Source organism: Plodia interpunctella, chromosome 23, assembly GCF_027563975.2.
Source record: "Plodia interpunctella isolate USDA-ARS_2022_Savannah chromosome 23, ilPloInte3.2, whole genome shotgun sequence".
NCBI lineage: Eukaryota > Metazoa > Arthropoda > Insecta > Lepidoptera > Pyralidae > Plodia > Plodia interpunctella.
Window position 1 is genome coordinate 4,821,221 of NC_071316.1, and position 17,402 is coordinate 4,838,622.

Sequence of the window (17,402 nt, forward strand, 5' to 3'; positions counted from 1 at the left end):
TAAAGCCGCAGTGATTCATTGTGGCGCCATTTTAATAGCTACGAGAAATATCTATATACCGAAGTGATAAAATTGCGAAAATATTTCGAGGGCAAAGTGGAATGAGGACCAGATGGTGCACAAGGGGTACAGTTTTACAATACTCGATTAGAGAGGGATCAGAATATGTAGAGTCAGAGAGAAACGAGGAATTGATTAAAAATATGGTGTCTGCAAACTACCACCATATTTTCGTCACATGATATTTGATTATAATATAAGCTATTTGGGAATGTACCAATAATTTCTACAATTATTTTCTTTCACCATAATGCGCCTGTCAGATGTAATTTGAATTTAAAAAAATATCAAAAATGTACGTAGCAGAGCATTCCACCTCATACACGTGCTGACATCTGGTGCGAGGTATTTCAAACTACCCTCATCAATCTTTCCTGCTGCTAAACATAGGTTCAAGAGTTTCACCAAGCAATGGATTCCAAAAATATCGACTACTTACCACGAGTGCGTGTCGCACCCGTCTTTCCGCCGCGGCGTATGGCTCCCTATTATGCTGCAGGTGGCGACCTAAAACAAACGAAATACATTTTATAATATCCCATCATAAATCGTGGTAGTATTTATATCTCGGTTAATAAAGTTACAACATATGCGAAAATATCCTGATACCAGATTTTTTCTTGATAGACTCCAGATTTTTTTACCATTATTGTGAAAGTTAAAAGTATAAAAATTTCAACGTAATCTTACTACTCTCACTATTTACATTTATTCAACATGTATGAATTAAACTTAAAGACAATCGAAATTAATCACTTTTCCAAATTTGACAATGACAAAGCTGATGATGAAAAAGATATCCCTTCTATTCAGAGACAATGGGAACGGCACTAACAAAAGCGTGCACGAAAAACGTTTTAAAGGAGCAGTCCCGTTTTGCTGCAGTGATTCATAGTTATTTCTGAAGCTAAACAGGCAAAATAGTCCCCGTGTTGCCGATATCCATTAGGTGAGACACTCCAAGTAATTGAAGCTTAAATGGGCTGAGGATGCGGTTCCCAGTAACAATTTAAATGAAATCCATAATGCTCGGCTCACGTTGGCAGACGATACAATACAAATGAATATTTAAATTACTCTCTGGTACTACAGGCGATCTAAATTTGACTTGGTCTGAAACTTCAGTCAGAGAATTATCTTAGTCCACTTTGATTGACTGCACGCTAAATTAGATAATAATTGACATTTCGAATAATGTGGACTTTGTGTCCACAACAGATGAAGAATGAATATGCCGTGTTTCTGTTTCAAAATTTCTTCATGTTATCTAAAATAAAGCAATGGTATAATTAAATGGAAAATGTTTATTGATATCAGTTGCCTTTCAGGAAATCATAGCGTTAGGAAATACAGCTAGTTCACATAGAATGTGAGAGGAATTCAGATCGAATTCTAAAGATTTTGCCGTTTGAAAAAGTCATGATTAAGAAGAGCCAATTTATAGTTATGATCCTGAACTGTCGATAGTCCTAAATTCCGATGCATAGTTACAGGACGTAGTACACAACATAAATAGTGGTAATCTCACCGGTTTACCGTACTCGCTTCTATTTACAGCGCTGTATCGGCTTGCGTGTAAATTAAGTATTTCTGCCTCCACTCCACACTAAGGACCACCCATAAATTGAACTTTAACTTGCTAAGTGAGGCCTAATGAAGTGGCTGCCAAATGTTACGTCTTAATTAATCTTCTTAATTCTGTTTTAGTTTGGATGACTGATGCTAATCTTGTGAAAGTTAGATTTTGGAGATGACTTATACATTTCTTGATCAGCTTTGTCGTAATACGACACTTCCTTATTTTCCTCAATTTCAACATTAATTTTAACAGCTATTGACGATAAAAATAAGTTTATTCTCCTGCATCATCTAACTTCAAACATCAATTTCTAGCGATGGCACAAGCTAGATAAAGTTTTTGACGTGTGCGGAGAAATGCACAATAAAAGGAAAAATCTTTTCCTGCATGCATAATATACATTTACTTTATTGTTAATACTTTCAAAAAGTTTATAATAAACGAGCAGTCTATAGGTAAAACATTGTAGATAAAATTATAGAGACCCAGTCTTCGGTTAGAGGACGCAAGACTTAACAAGTTCACGATTATGAATTTGATACTAAAGTTCCAACCACTTTGGCTGAAGTTGAGAGAATAGACCCTTGTAGATCGTATCTTAACACCCCTAAAGACGGATATCAGGGGTTGGACACACAAAGGAGCGAATTCAAACAACCAATTAGGTCAACTTCTGTTATTCGCAAAATATTTGGACAGGACTCGATCAAGAGGTAAATTAAGGTAATTAAGAAATCGAGCAGTAATATCATGTAGCAGTGGCTGTTAATAAAGATTTTACATATTATAAAACAAAATCCTCTGCCACGTCGGTCTGTCTGTTCGCGATTAACTAAAAAAATGTCTGAATGTATTCATGGAGTTTACACCAATATATAGTGTGATTCCTGAGGAAGGTTAAGGTGTATAATTAATGATTAACCCTTTTTCTTCTCAAGAAACAAGCTATAGATAACTTTCATTACAAAACAAAAGAGGAAACAGCATCTTACGATTGTATATTTATTTATAACAATTTCAAGTGGCACCTAAAAATGTACTGTAGCACGGAAAAGCAAACGAATTTAAAAAGGCTTTATTTGATTGTGTTTGCCCACATTTATTATATATACGTGCTGTCGCAAATGAAAAAGAACAAATATTTGAAGAGCAAATATTTGAAATAACTTTATCTTTTAAATGGTAGTCTTTTCCGCAGAACTACCTAAGTCTCTCTCTCATACTTGCTTCGGGACGTCATAGCTCCGAATGTAACTCGTTCCCGTTACATTCAGAGCTCTTTGGGAATACTAATGTTGCCTATCTAAGAAAATCAAAAGCGTTCGCAAACGTTGGTGATGAACCAGCGACGTGGTTCACGCCACGACATTACTGAACGCTGAACGGAATATTCATTATTCATAGATGTAATGCTATGTCAAATGATTAAATCAAATGTTTTTCTAACCAAAGTCTGTACCTGATAATAATATAGTGTAAAACATTGAGGCAAACATTGTTGAACAACTTCAATTTATACGTAAATACGTACATAGCGCAGTTAGATGACATCATTAGTGCAAGTGCTAAAAGAGAATCGGAAACTTCAAACAGAATTGACATCAAAAAAGTCCACTAAAGCATTAACTTGTAATTTCTTTTAAACATCTTCGTCAATAATTATGCATGCGCATATTTACTATTACTCCTCGTAATAGTGTATGTAATTATGTATTTTTGTAACTTCACGCACGAGGAAATGATTCATCTTATGATGATAATAACATGTTTTAGGAATAATAAAATACAGCATTATTAGCATGAGTACGGTATGACCCAACCAGCTGGTTCATTCGACAGTGAATCATTGGGTATTATTTACACACTCGATTTTACAAAGACACAAACCAAGAGTTATGTAATTAGTGTAGGCGAGAAATAGAGAACTACAATTCCAAAACAATGTATGGATAATTTATTACATCCCGCGTCAAAACCAATATATAAGATATTTCTGCTTAAGCTATAGCTAATGCTATTAGTGTGTTTTGAAATGCAATGGCATCTATTTCCAATAGTTGTTACATTGGCGTTGATCTCACAATACATGTTACAATACATTTGTTGGTTGCGTAAATTACGTCCTTGATTATGATTATGAAGTTACTGACATCGGCTGTCACTAGGCGTCTGCAAGTGAATCAGGCCTGCAGTGTCGATGATATCACTCCACCTGACGTCACCAATCAAACATGTCATGGCAAACCGCTCGGTAACTATACAGTGATTTATACCCCCGCATTACCATCTGAGTGATCGTTCGATGGAGCAGCTCAACAAAAAACAGTAAACTCGAGAAAAGCGAGAGTATCGTATGACTCAGATTGTTTCAGCAGCTTTTATCGCAAACAATAGGCCGTATTCGATTACTCTCTGACCTTTTCGACAAATAGACGAGATACGATCGATGCCGAAGACGATTCGGGTGAGTCACATCTCCTGAACCGCCCTTGTTGGCTCGATGTATAATTATTATGTGTCTAGACTCCTGGCGACAACCAGGCGAAGGCTATGAAAATGAAGACTCCTGGCGACAACCAGGCGAAGGCTATGAAAATGAAATGAGCGGAACTTTTTGCTTCAGGGCAATGCCCAAATCTGCAGTGATCTCAACTGACACAACACGTGATATAACATGACCAGGACCGTCAGTTGACAACATACCTGAAGATGTAACGAGAGCAGTAACAAAGCAAGAGAACACACAGGACGGAAAACACGAAGATGTTATTTTCCTGGAAAATCTTCTTATCTCCATATCACTTCACACGGGCACTTAATTGTCCTATAAAGTGGGACTCCTCACACATCGCTAAAAGCGACTTCGATACTCCTTTCAGGCTTCAAATTTGCCACCTAATTTATCAGGCACTTGACTCATAATTGGTTGTGAATTTTCGCGCGGTACCAAAGGGGCACACATTATAAGAAATAGTAACGGAGACACGTGCTTTCGGGGCAGAGAGGGACGGATTCACTGAACGTCCTTGGCGAGGGGGCGCGCGGGGCGCCTGCGGCATCAGACGTTTCAATCATCCCCGGGGGGATAGAGATGCGAATATACGGTTTCAGTGTGCAAGAGCGAGAGGAGCGATGCCGTGCTATTGACCGGCCTGCAGACCACGCCCACCCGGGCGAGACACAGCGCGCTGATGCTCCAAGTGAAAATCGAATGTCGGCCCGGGCAGACGCGGCGGGAGGCCGGCTCAGTTGCACCATCAAGGTTACCTCTACGTACTTACTACTTATGCACTTCCTGTGTCTTTATAAATCGATCTTTATCTACTTTTATCCAGAGTCAACTCGCAGGGCTAAAACAAAAATATACATAAAACTTCTTAATGTCCTAGACTCTTTGATATGAAAATCTATAAAGCTGCCTGGCAATTCGATACAGACTTGGCACGGAAACAATGTAGGTTGACAGAAAAGGACGTTAGTATACATGAGAGAGAGGAACCGAAAGAAAAACGTACTGTTACGGCACTCTACATAAAACTTTTCGTTTTTAATTAAACTCGAAGGTTCAAAGTGAAAAAAGACAAGCAAGAACTGAACGGGGCGTGCGTTTCATTCGGGTTTACATACGTAAAGCGTTTTGGGTCAGAGATTTGCCGAGTTACATAATCTCTCAATTTGTTTTCACCTTTTCAGACCCACCCCACAAATGCTAAATGAGGCATATAAGATGAAATTTTCAACGATGGTGATTAAGTAGACTACAACTGATTGCAGAATTATGATTTCTTGAGTAAGTTAACTTGTAAAAGTGGTGACTAAATCAGGAGTTTCTGTTTCACAAAAAAATTGAAGTACCTGTTTTATGAGCAACGTTATTTATTAAATACAACGTAAGCGCACAATAGGTGGACTTGTGTTATAAGCATTATCTCATAATTAACTTTTGAATCAAACAGAAAGTTTTACGTGCTGTCTGGCTTATAATCTGACTAATAATCTGAATCCACAAAATGTCCTATAGTGGCCAGGTGGCCAGGGTTTGCTCAAGCTCTGTTTACGCCGTAAAATGTATCTGCAAATCGATTGTGCCCCGAGTTGCAGATATTACTTCCATCCACTGGAGGTTACGTAACCGTCTGGCCACAATTACTCAGATGCTCCTCGTAAATGGGAATCCTGAAGTGCTTTAGTTAGAACTTCAGTGGATCGAGTTACTTCACTATGAGATCATAAGAGCCTTAGTGTATCCGAAGCTAATAGAATAATCAAGATGGTTTCACTCTATTTGACATGCAATAATATATTGAAATGAAATTGTTATTTTGTAAATTTAAAATGGCTACAGCTTCAGTGGCATTCAATTATTTAGAAATAATCCCGAATAATTTGATTTTAAGTTGATGTTAAGTGATCGTTCACGTTAAAAAATATTTTAGTGACTTTAATACTTAAAACGGAGTTAAGAGTTCACGTCACAATACAACAGAACAAATTAATCTTAATAACAACAACAACAATATAAAGACTGTTGGAAATTTGCTAGTATACGAAGTCGTTGATATTATAATTTTAAATCTACATATAACAGCAAACATCACATTAAAAATGAAAGTGTATTATTTCTGCTTGAAATTATTTCCCATTCAAAAAAGGACCATCTAAAACGCGGTTTCGCGATCAATACTAATAGAATTAACAATCATCTACTTCACAACTAGGAGCAAACAAAACAATATAAAGAAGCTTAATCGTAATCCCAATAAACCAACACAAACAAATTATGAAATAATTCCCCATTCTGTTTGAAGTTAAGCATTCTTGCGGCCCTCTAATAAATTTATTGAACGAGCTTTCCCATCGTTGCAATTTGGAACTCGACATTTTGATTCAATTTACAATTAAATTCTTCAGAAAACTTTTGCGAAATAAGACCTTTCCTGGAGGAGACGGGAATATCAACTGCTCTTTATCCAATCATTACCATATCTTAGGATTCGGTTTCTAACCCTTTTTACAATTCCGAAGGTGTTGAATTGTAACCACTTCTTTATCAAAGGTCATAAGCATAAGCAACGTTTTCCTTGATCTTTAGTCTGAATTCACATGTTACTTTCATCTTCTTCGTCTACTGCTTCTTCCAGTTAATTTGAGGTCGGGTCTTCTCGTACATTTGTGCCAAAGGTGGCTCTGTGTACTGAGTCTGTCATTACATCACCTGTTACATTTATAGTAATATTAAAATTCATTCAGGCTTTATTGGTTATATATTTATTATTGGAATGGCTAATTGTCCACGTCAACTAAGTCCTTGGGAATATGAATAGTTAGAATATGAATACGAAATAAACCTATTGTGTAAAGTAAAGTACGTTAATATTGATTTTACTGATTCAGTAGAACAGTAGCTTATCTTTATCAATCAATGGAGTACCATTGATTAATAAAAAAAGCTATAATTATTATGTACGTACGTCTTTTTTCTTCAAACTAAGACAATAGTAAAAATAAAATGGTTGGCGTCTTCTGAAGTCTTTTAAATATTTAAGCCCTTATTAATATCCAAAAATTACATTACTGTTGGCTTCCATGACATATCCAACTTCTGAACTGAGCCTTCCACCAATAAGAAGGGGAAATAAATTTACCATCCTGGCTTGCTGTGAGCCTGCATATTAATATCAATTAGTACATTTAAAAAAAAGAAATTAAGTCACTTCATGTCCAAGTTATTGAAGAAAAGTTCAAATTTTTGTTGCTCCTTTCATGTCAATACGAGGCAATATGTGTTATTAGTATGAAGATAATGGAAGGAGCGTGCCATGACTATATTTTACAGCGGGCGGAGTCGCGGGCAACAGCTAGAGAGTACTAAATTGTCAATTTTTGGTCTTCATATCTCCATGGCTTAAATTAAAAAAATATATTTGAATGACATTGAAAAATACGAATATGTAACGAGTCATAAAATTAAACAATACTTCCTGGAAAAAGTAAATGTTTCCAAGTAAGAAGGTTGTAAAATGAAATACTCATAATCAGATTAACAAAGTAGCTTAACGAACGTAAAAAGTGACCTGATTACAGAGAACATGAATGGAAATGCATAGAATTATGAAGGCAAGTGTACTTAGTGGATTATTATTGTACTATACACTGCATGGTTTCTGCTAAAACCATTACACTTTTAAAATGCAGAGGTTTTCCGTGTGATTTCGTTCATATTCAGGGCTAGATAAAGCATTTCTTTTTTGTCCGTATTTTTATAGTATTACTAATCTAAATTCCTCTCTCTCTCTCTCTCTCTCTCTCTTTAAGACGTGTTCCAGGCTTCATTGGGCTGCATTGGGGGCTGTAACTATGAAGCCGCGAAGCCTGTGGTCGGTGTAAAAAATTAACCTTAAAATTTTGAAAATTCCGCTATTATTTTTAATCGGCAACCCTAATTGAGAATGTAGTATAGTTGCTTATCACCTGCCAAGACAATTCGCCTCATAAGACATCCAGATATGGAGTGGTCTTATTCTAGGGCGGGACCACCTAAAGATCTCTAACATTGTCCACGCCTAGTCATGTAGACACATGATGCCGAAAACCGTGCGAATATATGTATAGACACATATGTGCACATAATATAAATAGTTACAGTATTACGTTCTTTATCTCTTACGGCACGGACAGCACCAAGAGTTGTGAGACTCGATTTAATTGTTACTAATGTATGATATTCAGACAAGGTGAGGCGGTGATCTGAGGGCATTCAAAGAGGAACTGGACGGAGTTCTGGTTCTGGATAGAAATGTATTGAAGGCGATGTGGGATTACAGTAGAAAAGGGGAGAAGTGGGATGATAGAGTTTAATAAAACAAAATATTATTATATGATTTAATTTAATGTCTCCGCTTATAACTTGTTGAACATAACTGGCAAGTTCTGCATGTAGCATATCTCATAATAGTATTCTACACACGAATGCAATATTTTACGCCACCAAGGCTCCGCAGCATGCAAATTGGAATATGAAGCTAAGTATTTCGTTAACGCGCCTTGTTCTATGAATTATTAAGACATGAGTTCATTATTATACTCTTTATGAGGATAATTCAGTCTCATTTATAATGTAAGATTGAAGAATGTTATAAGATACATATTTAAATATGATAGCCAACTGATGTCATCTATTTAGTCTCTCTTGGTTCTACTTTTGCGATTTTTAAACGAAGCAACCAAACAGGAATGCTGCCTGAAGATGAAATTGAAAATAATTTGGGCGGGCATTAGGTAATTTCAACAGACACCGGATAATCATTAGAAATTGTGCAAATTGATCACCAAACATCAATACGAAGATTGAATTTGATGATTATGTTGAGAGCACCACCCTACACTACAAAAAAAAAACCGTGAGATTAGAAATTATGTTTTAAATACCTAAGTTTTCATAGGTACCTGCGGATAAATGTCACCATAACCGGAGCAGAGTTCTCTGGCGCAAGTGCACGAGGAGACCCGACCCCAAGTGAAATGAGATGAGGGATGAAGAAGAAATGTCAGAAACGTGTTTAAAAACTGACATCAAATATTTTGCTTGAAGTGTAACATAAAAGTTATATTCTCTCAAACTATAGCAGCTGGTCGACTAGAAGAGATATGTCTTTATGGGTTAAGTCCGTCATTGTATATTTACATTATTGTTGTGTATGTAAGTACTTCTAACATGTATTCTTTGCACAATAAAGATGTTATAAACAAAGTTTTAGACTAGACAAGAAGAAAACTGCAGCCGACTACAATACAAACTATAATCCACCTGAGAGCGTCCCTGTGACAGTGTCTTACAGTTATACAGACCACATATCAAGTTACTCTTCATAGATATTTTATGTTGCGGGAATAGAGGTGAATTCGTAATGGATTTGGGTGGGTTCATGTGCGGTTGACTGTACAGCACTCGCATACATCTCTGCTGCATCTCATAACATTTCTTCTTAAGAATATTTTACATTTAGTACTGTTAGTGTATTTAGAGTAGTCTACGGCTAATAACTTACAGAGAGTTTACTGGTCGAGAGTCGTTCCTAAGTGCACCATCAAGTCATTCTTATCATAATAATGCATTGTCATCCAAACTAAACGAATGATCAAAATTTCAGCTCAATCGGTTGAAGATATCTGCTTCAAAATTGAGTTACAAAATTTCACACAAACATATATATATACATTGCAAGTTCAATAAAAGCTAGTAAAATGAAATACATTCACATCGTGCTACCACAGCTGGTGCGTGACCAACACCGCACGGCGATCTGACCACGAAACACAAATTGTTCATTTCTGTACTGGTTAAATAAAGTCCATTAACGTCCAACAGAAATTTAACGTGAAATCGTTAATATCACTTAGGATAATATTCCGATATTACATATTTTATCTATGATTAAGTTGGAGTATTCCATTACCGATTAATCGGTTTTTATATGAATACAATACTGAAGTAGGGTTAAATTTACATTCTATTCACTATTTCAGAAATGTCATTCGAATTGTGTCTTTTAGGTTGTCCTTTATGCGACTGAATAAAATCTTACACAGGTTTTAACAATAATATCTGGGAAAATAAATAGAGCAAGAAAGAGGACGTCCTTCTTCTTCTTGCTCCATATCAAATCCCATTTATAAATGGGGTCGGCGCAATGTTAGGCGAGTTATGTTAATTTATTTGGTTAAGACCATTGCCAAGACAGTTAGGTCTGACTGTTAAAGTCGTCGGAAACGTTGGGGAATCCGCATGAAATATTAACATAAAGACAGTCCTCCAAAAGTCTTATCGTAAAACAAAACCGGCCAAGTGCGAGACGGACTCGCGAGCGAAGGATACCGTACCATTGATCTATAACAAACGTCAAAAAAAGTGTGTGTGTTCTGTTTTTATGTTTGTCGTTATAGCGACAAATACATCATCTGGGAAAATTTCAACGAACTATCACGTTCCATGTGATATATCCTGGCGAAAGACGAACAGACAGACGGATCGAGAAGTCTTAGTACTTAACAGGGTCCCGTTTTCCCCTGTGGGTATGGAACCATAAAAATATTCTCATTAGCATGACAAACCATAAAATAAATTATTTTATATCGTAAACACAAGATGATATTGCTCGATGATATTTCCTTGGGTGAATTAAATTTGCATGAGAAATGTTTTGCGACTAAAAAAGGCATGGAAAACTTTATTTTGTATTAAAATTCTGAAGATATTGTTTACATTTTATTTGGCAACCAAAAATTGGTTGTAAAAATATCACATTTAAGGCGGTTCCGTTCCGTCCGACCCGTCCATAAAATAGCAAAGGCAGTAAAGCTGTGCACTTTATGGCAGCTTTTCTATTTGGGCTTAAGGTTCTAGCTTGTCGACAATGTTGTCAAAGGTATCAAGATCACCATCTGTGCAATTTCCACTACTTAACAGAAAAACATCGAAGAGATTTATGCACACAAAAAGCTATAAATAAAAGAAAAAGCGTCAAAAAATCTTTTTTTCTCAAAATCTCACTGGTAGAATGCTTATAGCATAATGTCCGCCCATTGTACCGATTTGGCAAATAAATTTCAAATAAATAGGGATAAGTCCGTCGTTGTACATGTACCTTTCGTGGTTGTACTTATTTTCGTACAACACAGTACAAACGAACAAAAATAGCGCGTAGTTAGAACCAGCATGTCATCCACATAGCAATAGAATACGTCAATCCAACAGACAAATATATTGCTGGATAGTTCGCGTGTCACTCAATTCAATAAGCCAAGCAAACCGAACCATTCATGCCCAGTTAACAGATAGGGGGCATCAGTAATAGAGATTATTGTGTTTTGATTCAAATGCTGTACATCAAGACTGTTTATCCCATTGTCGGTGAATTATCAAAGATCAAACTTGTTGATGTAGACAGTTTAGTATGTTAAATCAATATGTTTATCACGAAAATGCTTTCGTGGGCATATAAGATTTTTATATTTTTTTGATTTCGCTCACATTTATCACGTAAGTAAGAATTTTAGGTCACTAGAAATAAGCTCAAGCCAGTTTTGAACAGCAAAGATCCTATATCCATCTACCTCCGTTCGAAAATTATGCCTTGCTGCATTGAGGACATATTTTTCAGTCAGTGTCTCCTCCGGTTTTGGCAAGATACCAGGAAGCCACTCGTCTTGGGATTTCGGGAATATAAGAGATCCTTCAAGTTTTAATTACGTTTTAAGAGACATATTTTCATACTTCACACCAATGTAGACATAAATTTCCCGGCCTACACACTAGTGGAAAAGTAGCCCTGTCCTATCACTCGATTTGTATTCAATCATTTTAGATATTCGTGATGTCGTTAAATATTCTACAGTCTAGACATTTTAGCGCTAACCGACGAACTGTTCCGGCCGCATCTATTATAGGTCATGCATCGCGACCTTCGCCATCTTGATAGATGAGTTTCGATGTGAAGGAAGCAACCATTATGCCAATCTTGATGTGTTTGCTATCAGATGAGACCTTGCCTGTTTTTAGTTCTGCGATAACATTGTTTCATATTCATATATTTGTTATGATTACAAGATTTTAATGCTTCCAACTTGACATTGTATGCTAGGAAACAGAATGGTATCAATTAGCTTTATCAGTGTAAGATGTTTCTCAATGGCAAGGTAAAAAAACTACATTTTAGCTTGCCATAGATTAATTTTTCCTAATGATTCCATTGAGTTATATAAATCAATATAACGCTTTTAACTCTTTATTTCAATGCAGTGATATTAGTTGACAACTTGATCTTGATCTGCGTATAATTTAGATTGTTTTATATAGTATCTTTAATTAATGCAATCAACTAAAAATAATTCTTTTTCATAGAGCTATCTAAATCTGTCTCTTTTATTATTATATAACTCGTGACATTCTTACTACAAATAAAGGATTTATTGTTTCCACCATTAAACATTATCTTATTAGTTATTTGTTTCCCATCATTGATTATTAAATTAATGTCGAAAAGCTGAATTTGGGAACTGTGGCGAGTCACCACTTCGCTCTGTCGCCTGTTTGCGTATGCAAATTAGGATTGGCAGGGCCAGAATCAGATAATCCGATTACTGAACTGTTGCGTTTGTACTTAATGTACAGTCTGCACCCGATGTTACGATGCACGGTCCTTTATGTCGCAGTTGTTCAACGTTTACTACGTTGAGCAACTTATTTGGGTAGTTTCGTGTGCTGTTGACTGTACTTAGTTACATGTCTGCTGTTACGGTTACACGTACATCACTTTGTGTTTCATTCTACTAATTTTATATATCTCATGTCGCTGTAATTTGGGGGTCACGTACCTTAGAGTCACCTGTACATTTTTATTCTCTGTGGACGAACGCTGGCCAATTCCAAAACTTTAGAGTTTTACTTCAAATTCATTGATAGGTATTACCTGAAAAAAAAATAAAGACGTGTTATATAAGGTATTATCATGTAAGTTACAACTACTAGGAGTCTATAAAAAACTGGAAAGATAAAAGGCTGAAAATAACCAAACGACTGCCGTGTGGACACAGCGTGCTTTTTATAAAGAAAAGTTATAAAATAATGAGGAAACAGATGTATAGTCTGGTCATACATGTTATTAATTTTTTTTAGTTCTATATTTTCAGATTTAAATGATCTGATGAATAAAAATGAAAACAATATAAACGCGAAAAATTACTTTACGGCCAAAGTATGTCCTGGATACGCGCATCGTTTGAGAATTTCAATAACATGACATCAAAGACAGTGATAATACTAGTAATTAGTGACTTAATAAATGAAATGACAGCTCTGAAATGTTTTTATTTTACAGACAACACAACTGGGTGCGTAGCTGGCGCACGCTGCGTCGTTTTAATAAGATTTTAATGGGGTGTGGAGAATTTCAATTGGAGTTTTCTTTGAGTTATTTAATTATGACATTTGTCTTTAATGTCATGATGACACAGTTCGGAGTTCTTGGAATAAGACGTATACTACGATATCGGTTAGGGAAAGAAACATGATATTTTTAGATATATATGTTGTACATAAGTTAAAGTCTCAAAGACTCTCACTACTCGTGTACTCTCTACTACATTCTTGATTGTAGCGACCTGAAGACCGGCTTCCGCTGAAAATATACCTTAAAATTTTGATTCGGTTGTAATTTTGTCACCGGCCGCATGCCTGACTTTAACAAATAGTTGCAGTAACAAAACCCAATTGGTCAGAAAAGAATCACTCACAAAGTTCGACTGACTCGTACACGTGTAATCCAGGGTCTAATCCAACTAACTATTGACGAAACTGTAATTAGGTATAATTGGGACGATTATTTTGGTATTCCAGACTCGGTCTCATCATCCCATTACTCCCCACCTACGGGATTACGAAATTGTATAACTCATCGTTGGTTTGTGTTGGCTCGGGGCTAACTTGTTTTACCTACGTTAGAGTAAGAAATTAAGATATCCTATAATAAACATTGTAGCAACGCACACGTTGACATAGTACGGGCTATAACGCAACAAAATGCAAAAAATAATCATTATTATAGCTGCACAGAGGTCCATTCATGAGGCGTGTGGTTCCGACCATTGTCACATATTCTCCCGTGGACGTAGGATAAAAGCTCTGACATGTGATTGGTAATAACAATAGCAATCCCAACGAGTTATTTTCATGGACGCCGGACTTCGATATTTAAACCGGCCACACGTTAGAATGAGAGAGAGGTCCATAAAGTTATTAAATTGTAATGACATGTGTAGTAGACTGCACAAACAGTGTTTCTTAAAAGTTCCTGGATGAACGGGGTCACCATTAATAGAGTCATGTTCGAAGGCATGTAAGGTCGTTGGTCCAGGTTATGATGTTTATATGACATGTCGTTAAAACAAACCCAGGCTTTTGGATAGCTAGGAAACATCTAACAACAGCTTCTTAACTCAATTGTCTTTGAATAAAAGTCTGCGGTGAAGTTTGTTGCGCCGCTTCTTTACTTGCGCTTTGGAAATCGGCAGTAGACTTTGATTTGAGTAATTTTTAAACTTCAATAAGTGATATCTCCTTCTAACTTGCTAGACTGAATTGTATAATTTCCAATGAGTAAAAGATGATATAGCCATATGTTTTAACAGCTGATTTGTTAATTTTAGCACTACAACTTTTGCGTCCGATTTACCGAAAATGCAATGTGGTAAACATCTGTAATCGCCATATTTTGTAATTTATGTTTGGACAAGCGCGCTGATGTAGAGCGAGTATTTGAAATGTTTACGCTTTCCCAGTACATCTTGGTGATGTAGGGTTTCGTATATCGTCGTTTTGTTTAGTCGCCTTGTACGAGATTAATTATATATTGTCTTTTCGTTAGCTACACAATTCACATTTCGAGATGCTATAGAAAATGTAGAAGTACAACAACAACGGTTTTCAAGCCCTCAATACGTTAAATATAGATTGATATTTGTCTCCAGCATAAAGATTAAAAATGTAAATTCTTCGCCATTTTTCTTCGAAGTTCATAGACGTATGGTACAAACATGTAAAGCACTTTGCAGTTTTCTCAAACTCCCACGCGTCGACCATGTGTAGTGAATGAAAGAAAATAATCACAGATCATTAAAAGTCAGAGCCGTTTGGAGTGGATGAAGTTAACTGTTCGAGTTAGAGTTAACTGGCTTCGTTACTCTTATTTGCAGTAAACAGTGAGACTTGAGATGTTGGGATGTGTTTCCTTGTATAACTTTGGAGGCTCCGAGGAGCTATATATATAACGTCTTTAGTCAAGATAATCTATATACATTAACAATACACTTTCGGACCGTGTTTCTGTCTGTTCCTAAATCAACACGGAAACAATTCGTTCAGAAAATGTACTCCCATGTTTTTTTTCAGAAATTTAAAATATTTGTAGATGCTATAGGCGTACAATGCTAAGATTATTACAGTGCAACTGCACCACCAATTACATAACTGAAATTTGTTCTTTGCTGTCGACGTTAAAATGAGAGCAAATCATTTAATATCGAGGCGAAATCAGCTAAAATGGAAAATGCAATCGATTCATCGTACGTGATGCACAATATATCAGAACAGAGCGTCATTGAAATTAGAAAGGTGTGAACTGCTAGAGTTAGAATTTTTCACGTACCTAGTTCCGTGAAGGTAAATAGTGTTTGCTTAACCGAGTCCATTCACTTGCTAAATATCTGAATGGATGGATAAATATTTACTATGGCGCCAGTATATTGAATTGCAGACGTATTGACTGTCTAGTTAACGGTTCCCATGGTCCCAAGGTTTCGTCAACAAATCTGGTCGCATTTCCTAAATATATCTATGTATTTCATCTTAGCGTGTGGACTCGGCTGAAATTTAGAACCATACAACGCCACCGAAACAGCACTTTCTGTGGCATCATATATGTACTTGTTTTATTTGAGGTTCTTTGCAGTTTTCTAATGACCAATTTTTGAAGTGAATACTTTTTTAGCGGCGTTGTGCACTTTTTGTAATGGGTAAAAATGTTAAACTCACGTCAGGACATGTGTCCTGATCGAAAATTCATAAGACGTCAAAAATGCATAACGTTAATATTCAAGTTTTCACTTCTGCTGGCACTACCGATACTAATCTAGAAGCTAATCTAAAATTTTAAGTTGATAAGTTATAACAAAGTTTTCATCATACTGGTCATCGCCATAAACAGAACCGACGTCGAATTAAAATTAGTTACTAAAAAATCATTTCAGTTCCGATAATAATATTCGGTAATGAAATTAAGACAGATTTAACGAAATCATCTCGTTTTCAATATTTACTCAAATTCGCTCTGGCAACATTTAAATGTCAGATAACCAATATGGGCGATATTTATCAATGAACCAACTCTTTGTGGGCAGCGTCATGGCCGATTGGATGGTTGTTCGTTTAATATTATTAGTTTCATGACCTTTTTCAGATTCTATATAATACTTTCCCAGAATAAGTATTGTATTTGAAGATAATTTATCTATCTCTGCATAATCTAGTGCTAATATGTAAAGTTACTTCTACTATTTCAAGTATTTCTCTTGACAGCTCTTCATCTTCATAGTCGATCCTCATGGCTGAGGGTTAATTGAGCAGTTTGCCATTGTCTTCTCCATTTCACAGACAAGTTGATAATCAACCAGAGTGCAGGTTTCCTCGCGATATTTTCCTTCACCGGACTTCTTGTCAGCAGGTAACAAGCAAAACGAATTTTTCAGTATTTTTTTAATTTACGTTTCGCGACTGGGAATAAGGTTGCCACTCGTTCCAACTTAGATTACTATATGGAACTTCTTTAAATTAATAATTTTATCTGTCTTCGCCCTAGTCTTTGCCAATAGTGTTCACTCTGAATTCTCACTATTATTAATAATTATTGTATGTGTGTATTATGACTGATAAGAATATGTTTTGTGAATTATGATGGAGGATACGCGACACTCTGGTCATATAATTAGATTAGTTCAAAGTTTACAACGGCATCTCCAAATTACCTGACTCAAAACCATTCACTTCATAAATCAAGCGATTTTCATTTATTTGGGTCTACAAAATAAATGCAAAAAAGCTTCAGCAAAATGATTTTCATTCCTCGCAGCCTTTTTTCGAATTTCATTCAATTTTCGAGATCTTCCACTTAGAATTCCAATAGTTTCAACCATAACGAGGCAACACTTTACT

At 36.0% G+C, this 17,402-nt stretch overlaps 1 protein-coding gene across 12 annotated transcripts in view; it reads right to left on the reverse strand.

The window, feature by feature from the left end:
• PMCA (plasma membrane calcium ATPase) overlaps positions 1 to 17,402 on the reverse strand; it is a 139,649-nt gene that overhangs the window by 79,582 nt on the left and 42,665 nt on the right. For 9 of the 12 annotated variants that reach the window (XM_053763058.2, XM_053763059.1, XM_053763063.2 and 6 more), the window contains one exon: positions 500 to 567. The gene's annotated coding sequence lies outside the window, so the exon portion shown is untranslated. Of the gene's footprint in view, positions 1 to 499; positions 568 to 4,342; positions 4,586 to 13,012; positions 13,108 to 17,402 lie in introns of those variants that run through there. The other 3 variants (XM_053763060.2, XM_064436732.1, XM_053763061.1) reach the window with 2 other exon arrangements.